The sequence below is a fragment of the Dermochelys coriacea genome, chromosome 2 (assembly GCF_009764565.3).
Source record: "Dermochelys coriacea isolate rDerCor1 chromosome 2, rDerCor1.pri.v4, whole genome shotgun sequence".
Classification (NCBI taxonomy): Eukaryota; Metazoa; Chordata; order Testudines; family Dermochelyidae; genus Dermochelys; species Dermochelys coriacea.
Window position 1 is genome coordinate 132,122,866 of NC_050069.1, and position 14,860 is coordinate 132,137,725.

A 14,860-nucleotide genomic window follows, 5' to 3' on the forward strand; every position below is an offset into this window, starting at 1 on the left:
TCCAGTCTCTGGGCTTGCACCTTTGACATATTCTATGAGCGCTAAAATGAATTAAAACATGTATATGAAAATCATAAAACTGTAGGGCTGGAAGGAACCACGAGAGATCATCAAGTCCCATCCCCTGTGCTAAGGCAGGACCAAGTAAACCTAGACCAGCCCTGACAGTGGTTTGTTCAACCTGTTCTTTGAAACTTCCAGTGATGGGGATTCCACAACCTCCCTTGTGGCAGCCTATTCCAGTGCTTATATATCCATATAGTTAAAAAGTTGTTCCTAATATCTAACCTAAATCTCCCTTGATGCACATTAAGTCCATTATTTCTTCTCCTACCTTCAGAGAACTGGGAGAGCAATTGATCGTGTCTTCTTTATAACAGCCCTTAACATATTCAAAAGCTGTCATTAGGCTGTTTTTTAAAGTAACCCAATATTATTCTTATTCCCTTCAGTATATTGACCACTCCTTGGCAGAGGCCTACAAACCGCAACAAGAAGAGCTATTACTAACTAAGTGCCAGAAAAAAAGTATTTCATGCATGGTTCTCCATATGAGCATGGACAAAACTAACAAAATGGTGAGAAGCTTATGTTCACATTATTTTTCTGAAGATAAGGAAACAAGTCCCCACCTGTAATAAAGCCCCATAATGCTTAGCCAGCAAAGTAAATGTCGCCTTGTAAAACAGCATGTAAAGGGGATGAGATGGGGTTCACTCATCACTGCAGTGCCTCCTGCTGCTGTCCTGGGGATTAGCTCTGTTCACCAATGCACCCTCTTTTGGTGATGTCTTGCCACTGTCACTTCTGCTCCAAGACCTATATCACACCACAGACCACTGCATCCGCTTCAGGACACAGCCCACCAGCTAGGTTACACTTGGTTCTCCTCTCTCCCAGGGGAACGGCAGTCCACTGTCCAGCCATTTCCTTCAGTGGCAACTCAGCCAATTGCCTGGCTACTTCTTCAGTGATTGGGGGGGGGGGGGAAGACCCAGGCCCACCCACAACTCTTGGTCCAGGCCCAGGGGCCCTGTAGATGTCCACCGCTTGCTGTATCCCCTCCAACAACTCTGTAGATCTCCCTGGTCTACTTCCCTGTGGTCCCAGCACTCTCTTTGCCCTTGCCTCAGGGCTTCCGCTGCAGCTCGCCAGGAGCTGTTTTTAACTCCCTGGGTCTCTGCCTGCACTATTGCTCTGTCCAGGGTGCTTGCTGCCTTCAGCCTGCAAGGCAACCAGTCCTCCTCCCTCTCAAGCTCCAGGGAGTGACTGAAGCTGCTCTGTTCTGCAGCCCTTTTTATATGGGCTCGCCTGGCCCTGACTGGCTGCTCATCACAGCCCCTCTCTGATTGGCTTCCTCCTGCACAGCATCCCAAGGGCTCTATTAACCCCTTAAATCCCAGTGTGGGGCAGGCGTCTCATCACCAGGGAAAAATAGTGAATTTGACAATAGATTCAAAATCATTTTGCATGAAGGTTCTGTGCACATAAGATACAATTCATACAGTGACTGAAATATCAGCTAGTTTGAGCAATAGTGCAGCCCATGTTTCAAAGAGGCCTTAGCAAATGTTCTCCCCAGTTGCCATTGGTTAGCAGACCATTTTGAAAGTGAGAGAGTAAATGAAAAGATATAAATGCAATTTAGGAGGAACGAATGTGACCAAAATAGCCAAGTTGCATTCAAACAGAAGTGGAAAGGATAGAAAGAGAGAACTCAGATAAGGAGGTAGGAACTGAATCCAAGTTTCATTCAGAAAGGAGCAAAAGAAAAGGGATGAACATAGCCCTCAGTCATTTAAACACAGCCCGCTGTGGTTCTATGAGTGTCAGCAGGCCCGTGGGTATTACATTACCCCTGAAATATTATGAATTAAATTATGGAGTGGAGAGTATGCTTGTAAAATTTGCAGAGGACACTAAGCTGGGAGGGGTTGCAAGCAGTTTGGAGGACAGGATTAGAATTTAACATGACCTGGACAAATTGGAGAATTGGTCTGAAATCAATGAGCTGGAATTCAATGAAGTCCAAAAAACTTCACATAGGAAGGAAAAATCAAATTCAGAACTAAAATATTGGGAATAACTGGCTAGTAGTAGTACTGAGGATCTGAGGGTTATAGTGGAACATAAAGTGAATATTAGCCAGCATGAAAACATCAACAGCCATGGCTGTTCTGTTATACAAAACATGTTGCTTTAGTAACCAAGGGCTAATTTAGCTTCTCTGCACAGGACTGCGAACAATAACAGGAAGCACTGTTGCCACCTACTGCTCACAGAAGAAATAGCAAAAAAAAAAAAAAGGGTGTGTGTGTTGCGGGGGGAGGGGCCATTGTGTTGATAGGACTAGTGTGGAGCAGGGCTTCCAAAGCCTGATTTTGTACCTTTGAAGCCACTGGGAGCTTTGCCTTTAATTTCACTAGGAAGAGAATGAGGCCCTGGCAGAGGAGTAAGTGTGATTTATGTATTGATTTGTGGAGGAGCAAATGTGACAACATTTTTAACTGTTCCTCTCCATATCTTTATGTGAGTTTATAGTTATAAAATAAGCCCCCAATGGAAGTCCATTTCTTTGCAATATCATTTGCTATTATTCTGAATGGTCAAAATGTACATGCTTTCGTTTTCAATTATTATTTGTCCTCAATACATTCAACAGTCAAATTTTGTAAATATGCAATCACAGTAAAATGTCGTAGACTTTAAGGCCAGAAGGGAGCATCATGATCATCTAGTTTCATCTCCTGCACATCACAGGCCACAGAAACTCACCCATTCACTGTTATAGTAGGCCCATAAGCTCTGGCTGAGTTAATGAAGTCCTCAGAACTTGATTTAAAGACTTCAAGTTACAGAGAATCCATCATTTACTCTAGTTCAGTGGTCCATAAACTTTTTCCCCCAAGGACCTCTTTGGCATCTTACCAACTGTCTCAGTCCCTTTTCATTTTGAGAGCTACCAGTATGCCCCTGCCCGTGTGGGAACAATCCCACTAGTGTGACCTCTCAGGTCATTTTGCTCTACACCGCTTTAGTTCAAACCAGCAAGTGACTTGTGCCCCAGACTGCAGAGAAAGATGAATCCCACTTCCCCAAGTTTAACCTGCCAATCTGACCTGGCGGGAAATTCCTTCCCAATCCCAAATATGGCAATCAGTTAGATCCTGAGCATGTGAGCAAGATGCACCAGTCAGACATCTGGGAAAGAATTTTCTGTAGTAACTCAGAGCCCTCCCCATCTAATGTCCGATCTCTGACTGCTGGAGATATTTCTTAATAGCAGTTTCAGATCGGCCCTGTGCCATTGTGGGCAATCTCATCATACCATCCTCTTCATAAATTTAGTAAACTCAGTCTTGAAACAAGTTAAGTATTTTGCCCCCACTACTCTCCTTTAATATCAGGCTTAAACTTATTTTTGGCCAGTTTATATCTATTTGTTCTTATACCATCATTGGCCCTTAACTTAAAAATTCCTCTCCCTCCCTGGGGTTTCTTCCTATAATGTATTTATAGAGACTAACCATATCTCCCCTCCACCTTCCTTTGGTCAGGCTAAACAAGCTAAACTCTGTGAGTCTCCTCTCATAAGGTAGGTTTTCCATTCCTCTGATCATCCTAGTAGCCCTTCTCTGCACCCATTCCAGTTTGAATTAATCTTTCCTGAACACTAGAGCCCAGAACTGCATACAATATTCCAGATGAGGCTCCACCAGTTTCTTGTCAAATGTCAATAACACTTCCCTATCTCTGCTGGAAATACCTCACCGGATGCATCCTAGGATTGGATTAGCCTTTTCACAGCCACATCAGATTAGCAGCTGATAGTCGTCTTGTAATTTGACCAATGCACCCAGGCCTTTCTCTGCTGTTGCTTCCAATTGATATGTTCACATCTTATAGTCAAAATCTTGTTGTTAGTCCTCAAGTGCATGACCTTGCACTTTGCACTATTAGATTTCATCCTATTTCTCTTACTTCAGTTCTCAAAGTCATCCAAATGTTCTTGTTTGAAATTCCAATCCTCTTCCATATTGGCAATGTACCTCCCAACTTTGGGTCACCTGTAAATTTTGTTAGTACATTCCCACTTTTTATGCCAAAGTCATTAAATGGCAATGTTAGATAAGATCAGTCTCAAGATGGTGCTTTAGTAAAGTAAGGGAGGGAAAAGCCTTTCAGTCTATGATCATAGTCTGTCCTCAACTGATTTGGCACATAAGTGCATCTTTACCTTAGCTGAAAGTCTTTCTTTTATGAAGAATACATGCTGGTGCTCAATGGACTTGACAAAGAAAGAAAACTGGAATGCCAGTCCCACAAATAATAGAGCAGAACTGAATGCATCTAAGAGGTAGACAAGTGAATTGCTCGATAAATAATTAATCCAACCAGAGGGCAATATATTTATGTGTACCTATAATCAAACAATGCAAGTTCATTTTAATCTACATTATTCATAGATCCATATCTTTTATGAGATTGTATTTCCTAGTCACTCATTCACCAATAATGATTTTTTATTTGATTTATTTGAATTTACAACATCACAACCATAATGTGCCTGGTCTCCTAAACTTCCAGGAGGATTATGATAGGTCCTCAGTGTGTGTATTTTTCCCTTTGTTTGATTACAGTAAGACTGACGATATCCCAGTATGTGTTGATCATTCTTTTGGATTATTAATACCTCACTTATCTAATCTTATTTTCCAGTTCTGAAGTCCCTGATCTGAAGCACAGGATACTAATGTTTGTCAGATTTGACTTTAACTTTAAGAATGCAGCCAGGTCTATGTGACTTCAGAAAGAGCAAGATTAAGGCTAAAAGTAATAATCTACCTTCTTCCTTTCTCTCTTGGATAGCTGTCTTTTATATATGTGAATCAACATAAACTTTCTCTGTCCACTCATTCTGTTCCTGTGTACTGTGACTCCCTTCTGAGGATCATTCTATACACCCATTGCTGAAGCCTATTTTGGTTTGTCCTCAAGTGTCTGGAACATATGGCCATTTCACTTCCCATAACACCTGGCAGGCTGTTCATGTATGGTGATTGTCTTAATTAATGCACCATGCTGTGGCTGTTCAGGAACAAGCACTAGAATACAAAAGCTGGTGCCCTAGAAACTAGAGAGTTTTTTTGTTTTATCTTGGAGTGGAGGAGACAACAGAAACTGTGGAGTAGATACCTGCAACAGTCACAGGCCGTTGTCTGGGACATCCATCTCCCCAGCGCTGTTGGCAGACATACAAGATCACGAGTTCGAATGTGTTTTACACCATTCTGGAGTATAATATTTTAAATAATAGTAGTTTATGTAATATTTGGTTTTCATTCAAACAAGAAAACAGTCCTCTTGCAATTTCATTTCCAGTCTTCAACCATTGTAGGTGGTATGTGTCTAGGAATTCTACCAAAAAGGTACTGATTGGAGGTCTCCATTTTTGCTCATCCCTAATCTCTAGCCATTTATTCTGTTATAGTGTATACCCTGAAATGTATTCCAGCTCTCATTAATTGTTAGAAGCTTTAGTAGAGTTCCAGATATGTCAGGCAAAAAGGATAGAGTAGAGAACTGTAATTTAATCTAGTCTAAAGTAGATGACCACCAGTTAATTGTCTTGTTTTAAAAAATATTTCAAATTCAAATAGCACATTATTCTTCCAAGTATGCAGGTTCTATATCATTTGGTTCAACAAGATTTCTCCTTCAATTTCCTGGGGGATAATAATCTTGGCAGCATTAACTTTGTTTTGTAAATGTTTTTCTAAACTTCCCTGTGGTCGTGAGTATTTTCTGGTGTATTCAAGCAGCATAGTTCTAAGTCACAATCTAGACTAGATGATAAAACCAAACCGTACATCATATTGTATGTGCTCATCTTTTCCTCCAGCTAGGCAAACTGAATAGTTGGAGAGAAGATTTTTTAAATTAAATCAATGTAACTAATAACAATATCAGTACTACAGTTACAAAGAAGTATTTATTTGGCAATATAAATCACTCTAATCTCTTTCCAATTGTCAGTATTTTTCAGTAGAAACTGCTATGCAGAAAACAAATGGGACCATGCTCTCACTGTATGTTAAAAATAATTTAAACCAATAGAGGTTTTCAATGTTAATGCTAAAAATCTAGATATTTCTGGCTTTCAAAATTCCAGTATTATAATATTCATTTGTATATTAATACACATATCCATCTTCCACATCAGCAGCCACAGTATCTCTTAAGAACAGTGCAGTGTGTGTAACCCTAAGCAAAATTTTTGACTTCTGTTTTTAACTGATATCAAGAATTATTGATCCAGGAAGTTAATATTGCTGATACAAAGCCCAGATCAATAGCACATGACAGTGACATGATGAGAAAAAAGTTTATAATATTACCGTATAAATTTGTTAGGAGAACTTCTGATGACTTCTGACTGCAGAGGAAAGGTGAAAGTGAAAATTCGATGTGTGCGTGTGCACACGCACGCATGTTGCAGCAGATCAGATGTAAAGCCAGCAAAGGCAAAACTACAGTAGACAGATCAAAAGAGTTTTTTGCCATGCTTTCTATCAGGCAGATTCTGAGAAACAAAGAGATTCCGAAGGTTTCTTTTTTACTTTCTCCTAAACATGTTCATGTTTTAATATGAGTTAGAGAATTCTGCAGGGTCACCAGTAAATTGTTAAAAGGAAAAGCCAAATTGTGTTTTTTTCTTTTTTCTGGGAGTAAAAACTTGATATCCAAATCCTTCCTGCTTTAACATTGAAGTCAATAGGATGTCTCATGAGCAAAGTGAGCAGGACTTGGTGAGAGGTGCTTGAAATTTAGAACTTCCAGTTTTCAAGAAAAATTGTCATTTTGAAATGTTCCATGAAGAGGACATTCAAAAATATGTTTTTGTTTTGAAAACACAGAAACGATTCTGAAAGGAGCTGCTCAGTGAAATTGACATGATTCGTCAGGTTCACAGTTGCTATTTGTTACTGGGCAGCACTGAATCTCACAAGAATCATTTCAATCAGCTCTTGTGGACCCAGGGTCCATGACTCTGGGGCAGCCCAGTCATGCACATTGCCTAAGGGCCATAGATCCCATGGCTTCCAAACTCCTGGACTAGTGGACTCACTAGGACTACCCAACTTGTGCAACCTGAGAAGCCAGCTACCCTGAGAGCTCGGCCTGAGGAACCCTGAGATCAGCTGCAGGGCTGGGAGCCAGACTTAGGTTAGAGCCAAGATTCTCATGGTTTCCAAGCACTTGTGTTTCCATGAGAACACTTTAGGTTCCACAAATTGGTATTTTCTGACCAGTTCTAGATTTGGCTCTCCTATTACATTTTTTACATTAGATTCAAAGATTTTTGAAAGAAGAAGGGATCTCTGGTCATCTAGTCTGACATCCTTTATAACACAGTTCATAGAATTTCACCCAGCACTTCCTGCAGTGAAGGGAATTTATTCTCACTTAAGTGAACACTACCAGGCCAAATAAACTGAAGTTTCATTAGAAGTTATAAGTTAATGCCAAAATTACAAACAAGATGGGTGAGGTAATATCTTTTATTTGAACAATGTCTGTTAGTGAGAAAGACAAGCTTTCAAGCTTACATAGAACTCTTCTTCAGGTCTGGGAAACATACTCACAGCTAAATCTGTTCCATCTCGTATTTAGCTGTGATACTCTGAGTACGTTTCCCAGAACTGAAGACCCCCGTCTAAGCTTGAAAGCTTGTCTCACTCACCAACAGAAGTTGGTCCAATAAAAGATATTACCTCACCCACCTTGTCTTCTTAATATACTGAGATCAACATGACTACAACAACAGCATGGCATACAAAATTACGAACAAGTCATTTGGGACCCAATTCTTCTTCAAATGAAGCCAATGGACATTTTGGTGCTAGCTTTTGTTTAAATGGCATGGTATTGATAACCCATACACAGAAGATGGATTGACTATCATGGGCTCATTGATTAAACCAATGGGAATATAGCCTGAGTAAGGACTGCAAAATTAGGCTTTGGATTTATAAATGCATAATTAACATTCTACTGTCTTAGACAGCTATGTAATAAAATGCATATTTTTAAATATAGATAGCTTTGTGATAGTTTACTTCTCTTTTCTGCTTATACTATAGATCAGTGGTTTTCAACCTTTTTTCATTTGCAGACCCCTACAAAATTGTGAATGGAGGTGTGGACCCCTTTGGAAATTTTACACAGTCTGTGAACCCCCAAGGGTTCCACAGACCACAGATTGAAAACCACTGCTGTATATATCCATATGCATAGATTAGCTATTTTTGCTGTGTTCATGTTTATGCCAGTGTTGTACATGCATTGATGGACAGTGTAATCTAGTAACCCACACTATCTAACATGTGAAAATTACACGGGATGCCAAAGGTAGAGGTTGAAAAGTTGCTTGTCAGCTAAACTCTACTTCTGTCTCTTTGTATCTTTCCTCTTTTCATCTGGGCATTCACAGTCTTTCCTTATTTTCCTCTGAGCCTTATTTCTTGTTGATTTTGTTTGTTTCATTTTCTTTTTCTTTTGTACTCCTTTCTGTTCTCTGTTTCTCTTTTTTTGTTTGTTTTTCATTTAATTTTCCTTCAGCGACTCCAGTGCACTAACAACTGAACAAGAAATTGATGAAGGATCCTACTCTGATTAAGTCAATAGTATTGACTTCAGCCGCACCATGATTTTACCCCAGAGCTTTCTTGTTGTGTTGGTAATGTAGTGAAAGTGATTAGCATCACATCAAATGTCACATAAGGATAAACTACAGTGCAGGAGCAGAACGGTAGTAGAGTTGTTCAGTTGCCAGTGCCTTTAAGAAGTTCTAATGGTTATGCTGGTATCTCTTTTTCCCCATAAGAAAACGATGTCAATTTCCCCATTTTGGTGCTTATGCTATTTGGTCATCACTGCACTGTTTATTGATTTATAGAGTAAAATAACTCTAACTTCTTAGGGGTGTGACTCTGTGACTTTTAAGAGGGTGGTAGTCATAGAAGTGAGAAACTGATACCCTTGCTCAGCAATAGGCACAGTTTGGGATGGTGTTATGAATGTCCCACAACTCAGCTAAGCCAGTTAAACCTTATCCTTCATGACCATCTCTTTTTTTTTCTGGTATTGGAATACGCCTATGCAGAAGTGGCCAGTGTGTACATTATTTAAAAACATTATCAACAGATATCTTGGGTAACTTCTTCTACATTTACCAATGTGACTTGTCTATCTTTCTCTGTCCTCTAGATCATCTAAATCTATGGGGTGGGCACTGTCTTTTACAATACTAAGCACATTGTCAATCCTATAGTAATCATGAGACTCTATCTGAAGTATTTCACTTGTGACCTATTCATTCTTTCAGCTTTGAAGTCAAAGCTCCAAAAAATGAGAGAGTCAGTCACATGGCCTTGCTGTGTTACTTACCTCATTATAGGCTTTTTTAATTACATCTTCAGTCCAATGGTGCACTTGTTAAGTCAGTATGTGATTCTGAACTAAACTATGGTGGTTAAACAGTTTAACTTCAAAACAATCAGAATGTAACACAGCATTTCACACTAAATATGCAATTAACTCATGTCATCACTGTGTCATCCACTGGAGAAATCATTGTATGTTTATTTTCATGCTGAGATGAATGATAGCTGGCATGAAGGAAATACAGCCATAACAGTGAATCCAAATTATGACAGGTTTTCTAGCATTGTTATCTTCATTAATGGGCACTGGCAACAGAAATCCAACAGGTTTTTAGGCAGCTTGCTAGAAACATGGGCACTTCAGTGTTTCTGCATGTTTTCTCAGTTGGAGGTCCATATACCTCAGGGAGCCACTCCCCCTCACACTTACTGTACATTATACATCAAGATCCAGAGAAAAAATGCTGCTGTAATTTTTTTTTGTTTGCCCCCTCCATAGGACTGAGTTTTTAAATCAGATACTTTTTATGTTTCTTCATGCATTAAAATTATAAACCTAAACTGTTGACATTAAATATTTTACTTTTATATGTTTGCTTTGGCAGATTTTAGTGACTAATCAAGTGATGACTTTGGAGAATGAGGCCAGTTAAGGACTAAACTGTACTTCTCTAAGATCTTGGATGATCTGGCAGCATAATCACAGGTAGATTTTTCTATTTTATAGATCTCTGCATCACTTGCTGGAAACCAGTGCTAAATGAAATTATCCTTTCTAAAACAAATCCATTTAATTTGTAGTTTAAAATGCAGTATTTTTTTCAATTTTTTTGTATATAAACTTGAAACAGTTTTTGCCACATAAAATCAAGGAAGAAGAATCCAGAAATTATAGAGTGTTTGGTGCAGGTCTCAAAAGAAATATTCTGTCCAAACCAGAGTCTCGTATAAGTGACCAGTTCTGCTTATGAAATTATATTTACAGATGCCTGTACTGTATGTCATGCAGTTCAGACTGTTTCAATTTACATGCAGATTGGAGGAAATGAAAGTCCTTTTACAGCCTGCTTAGTGCCTCTTAAAGGATAGAAATCCATTTTCTCTTTTTGAGCTTCACTTTTATAATGTTTTTTTTTCTCGTAATTGCAGGGTATTACTTTTGTCAAATGAGATATGTCTCATTTCAAAGTCATACCTCAGTAAAAGCTCTTTCAGAGAGGAAAGGAAGACAATGTCACGGGCTCCCTCATGTTTATTAATATGCTACTGTCTAGATCAATTGTGAAATCCAACTCCAAGCTTCTCTTCTTTTATTGATGTCAGGAATCTAATGCTGGGGAACAAGAACCACTGATAATATTCCATACTTATTTAAAGTTTAGACCAGATGGAGGTAGCTGGTTTTAAGCACTGCTGTCATATTTGTGATGGCAGTTATATTATACACTCTGAAGGTGAAATCAAAATAAATTTTTGGAGTCTGCATCTCAACCCGCAGGAGATGACAATCAATTTAGATTAGCCATTTGGTCTAGTGAACAATTCATTCGGCAAAGTGGAGGGGGGGTAATTGAGTTACATTTGTAATGTGGGATATATGCAGTCATACCACCTTGGTGTGTGCTTCCGTTCAATGTAATGAGGAAAGTAAGATTGAACCAGGTCAGCATTGGATGGATTACTTCAAGGAATGCCTACATGAAGAGGACAGTAGTGTTGGTGATTCAATAGGTGTCCATCTTCCCTCTGAAGCAGTACTAAATCACAGTCCGAGCATAGTACTGGGGACAATGTGATGTTGGATGTGCCATCATTTGAATGGGATGCAAAACCAAGGTCCTGATGGTTTTGGTAATTAAATAATCCTTGTATTTGTCTTCACAGTAAGATATTCATCCTGGTGGCCTGTCCAAATTCCGTCTTGCATTATGCCATTCTGTACGCCTAAAACTCTCATAGTTGCCATTCAATAGGATGTACTTCACATTCTGGCCTAAAAAGTTGAGTGGTAATGGGGTTACAGATGCCACATTCTGCCACTGAGGCAGCTGCATTTCAATAATTCTTCTGAATGCACAGTATGTAAAATACTTCGAATTCACAGGTGAGTCTGGGGCACAACATTCTGATGAAAAATCTCAAACACTGCAAATTTGGGACTGTCTGGAACCCTGATTTTGGTTCAGCCCTATCTCCATTTAGAATCCTTTGTGAAGAGCAATATAATAAAATTGGCACATGTCCCTACTACGTGTGTCTCTTCATGGGACAGTGTTGTGTATGTCAAATCAAAACAGACCTGGTGATATAATACAGAGGTCTCATGACTTGATGGTTCTCTTTCCTGATGTGTAATTTAAGCCTCTGATTTTTAGTGACATCAACATCTTGATTAGTTTCTTTGGTAGTTGTGTTCCAGGAGCATGTTGTGTTATCAGCTGTTGAAAATACATTTCCTGCCTCATGAGAATGCCCTAGATAACCTATTACTGTGTGGCTTTACTTTGCTTGCTTAATTTTTTGACAATGGGATTAGAGTTGGAATTACAAATCATGCCTCTTAGGAAATGTTGGCAGACAACATGGCACTAGACATTTTTTCTAGTGCTGTTTGTGTCAAGATTTGACAGTGCATGTTTATCAACAGGAATCATGATTCATCATCCACAAAGGATAACAAATATAAAGAACAAATAAGAGGGGGGAATTGTGATTGACTGTTTCAGCATGGAGATTGCCAGCACTTTATTTGCAAGCAAAATTGAAGTAATCTTTTCACTAGAGATTTGAATGCTTGTGTACCTCAGTCCCCTTAAGCATACTAGGAGAAGCTCATCAAATTTGTATATTCACCATAACAAATTTCCAACACTTTTATTCCTACAATTAGCTTATAAATCAATATTTAGCCATAGAAACAAGGTGTCCATTTGTCAGTTATTGAGCACCCTCAACTGTCATATCAAAGGGGTACAGGTGCTCAGCATCTTTGCAAATTAAGTCACTTATTTAGGTGTACAAATGTAGCTTTTAGATGCCTAAATTTAAACAGCTAGGTTTCAAACATTCACCGTGGTATAGATTCATTTATATACGTATATACTCATATAAACATACACAAACATATAATATGTATATATGCATTGATATAGGAATACATTTATTTGTGGGGGTATAAGGGTATGTGTGTTCAATTCTAATCTTGAAATAATAGTTGAGATCAGTCAGGGCAACAGAACACTGTTGTGTATTCATTACAGATGCAGAACATTCAAGTGTTTCTTTTGGTCACAGAATTCTCAATTAAGTTTAGGAAAATCAATTCTAGATTTGTGAACTCTGAAGAGCTTTCAAAAAAAGGCAGGGTGATTTCAGCTCCCACCCACTTACCACCCTCCCAGGCTTTTACAGCTGTAATAATGTTGTTTGAAAGTTAGCATGACAGGCAGTAATCCAGGTCATCATAATATCACCCACTCTGGGAAAAACAAACAGAGTAAACAAACAAGTAAAAATGTAAAATCCTCTTGTTACAATCAAAGAAATACTGCAGGAGAGATGAAGAGGCAGCTTGGCTGTAAGACAACAATCCATAATTTACTTTGCAGATGTCTCTGTAATTTAAGCAGCAGGCGGAACAACCACACAGTTGTAGATGCTCTGGGGAAAGGATACCCAGAGCCTCGTAAATCATGGTGGGGATTAAAAGCAATGAACATTCATCTTCTTAACCTTGTAAAGCAATATTGCAAAGCTAAGGATTACAACTTAGTGTGCTTGTAATCTTTGTTCAGGGATAAAGGGTGTCAATTTTTTTAAAAGCTTCTCTCAATTAGCAGTGATATGTGCCTTCTGGGAAGAGAGCAAGAAAAATAGTTTTAAAGTTGATTTAATAAGAGTTCCTACCTATTAAAAGAACACTTAAACCTATCAAGAAAAAAAACTATAAGGGAAGTTTGGATCTGATGGTAGCTTGTTTCCCATTAAGCTATACTGGTGTTTTCTGTTTTATTTCCTTCTGTGGAAGCTAGATTTAATACACAAGAATTTAAGCAAAAATAGAATTCACACATTATAGTCCTGGAGTCCTAAACCACTTCTTCTCCTCCGGGATTAATCTCTTCTCTTCACAGGAACTCTGTGTTATTCAATGGCTTTCATGCGGTAAGCAGGAAATCGTTCACAGGAAAGGTGGAGTTTTAAGGCTTCAGGACCAAGATTTATAATACATAGTTAGTCTCTTAATTCCCTATTTAGCCACCTAAGTTAGTTGGCCTCATTTTCAAAAGTGCTGAGCACCCAACGTCACCCACTGATTTCAAGAGTGCCCATTGAAGTCATTGTGCAGTTGGTGCTTGGCTCTTTTGAAAATCAGGTCATATATTTAGGTGCTTAAATATGGATTTAAAATGTAAATGTGGGCATATCTTTTACAAATATTGGCCCACAACTAAACATAGCCTCAAATTATTTTATTTTCATCCATCCTGTTTTCTGAATGGTCAAAACAAATGTGATTTATTTTTTTAAGTTGTCCGTGTCCCTTCGCATTTTAAAACTTTTAGCCACTTGAGAAGTTTTATGTCAAATTGTAAAGAAGTCTGACACTACTTAGTCTCATTCTTGCTTCCCCTTCCACCACAGTTTCCTCAACTTTGAAGTTACTATTTATTGATTTTTTCCTCAGGCTTCTAATGATGTCACTGTAGATAGATATGTGTGTCTGCTCTATCCCCTAAGAGGTACCCCTGGTCTAAGATGCAGATATTTCCTTCCAGTGTGATCACAGCTGGGCTTTTTCCCAAAGTATTTGGGAGTATTAAGTATTAGATAAACAGGCACATGTGAATAATGCAGTAGTTAGGTTCTGAGGTTTTAATAAAAAGAAAAGGAGTACTTGTGGCACCTTAGAGACTAACAAATTTATTAGAGCATAAGCTTTCGTGAGCTACAGCTCACTTCATCGGATGCATTTGGTGGAAAAAACAGAGGAGAGATTTATATACACACACACAGAGAACATGAAACAATGGGTTTATCATACACACTGTAAGGAGAGTGATCACTTAAGATAAGCCATCACCAACAGCAGGGGGGGGAAGGAGGAAAACCTTTCATGGTGACAAGCAGGTAGGCTAATTCCAGCAGTTAACAAGAATATCAGAGGAACAGTGGGGGGTGGGGTGGGAGGGAGAAAGACCATGGGGAAATAGTTTTACTTTGTGTAATGACTCATCCATTCCCAGTCTCTATTCAAGCCTAAGTTAATTGTATCCAGTTTGCAAATTAATTCCAATTCAGCAGTCTCTCGTTGGAGTCTGTTTTTGAAGCTTTTTTGTTGAAGTATAGCCACTCTTAGGTCTGTGATCGAGTGACCAGAGAGATTGAAGTGTTCTCCAACTGGTTTTTGAATG

General features: G+C 38.8%; 1 protein-coding gene across 1 annotated transcript in view; it reads left to right on the forward strand.

Moving 5' to 3' along the window:
• The window catches only part of CDH12 (cadherin 12), an 867,135-nt gene that overhangs the window by 266,000 nt on the left and 586,275 nt on the right, over nt 1-14,860 (forward strand). The window contains exon 2 of the mRNA XM_038389732.2: nt 10,052-10,152. The gene's annotated coding sequence lies outside the window, so the exon portion shown is untranslated. The remainder of the gene's footprint in view (nt 1-10,051; nt 10,153-14,860) is intronic.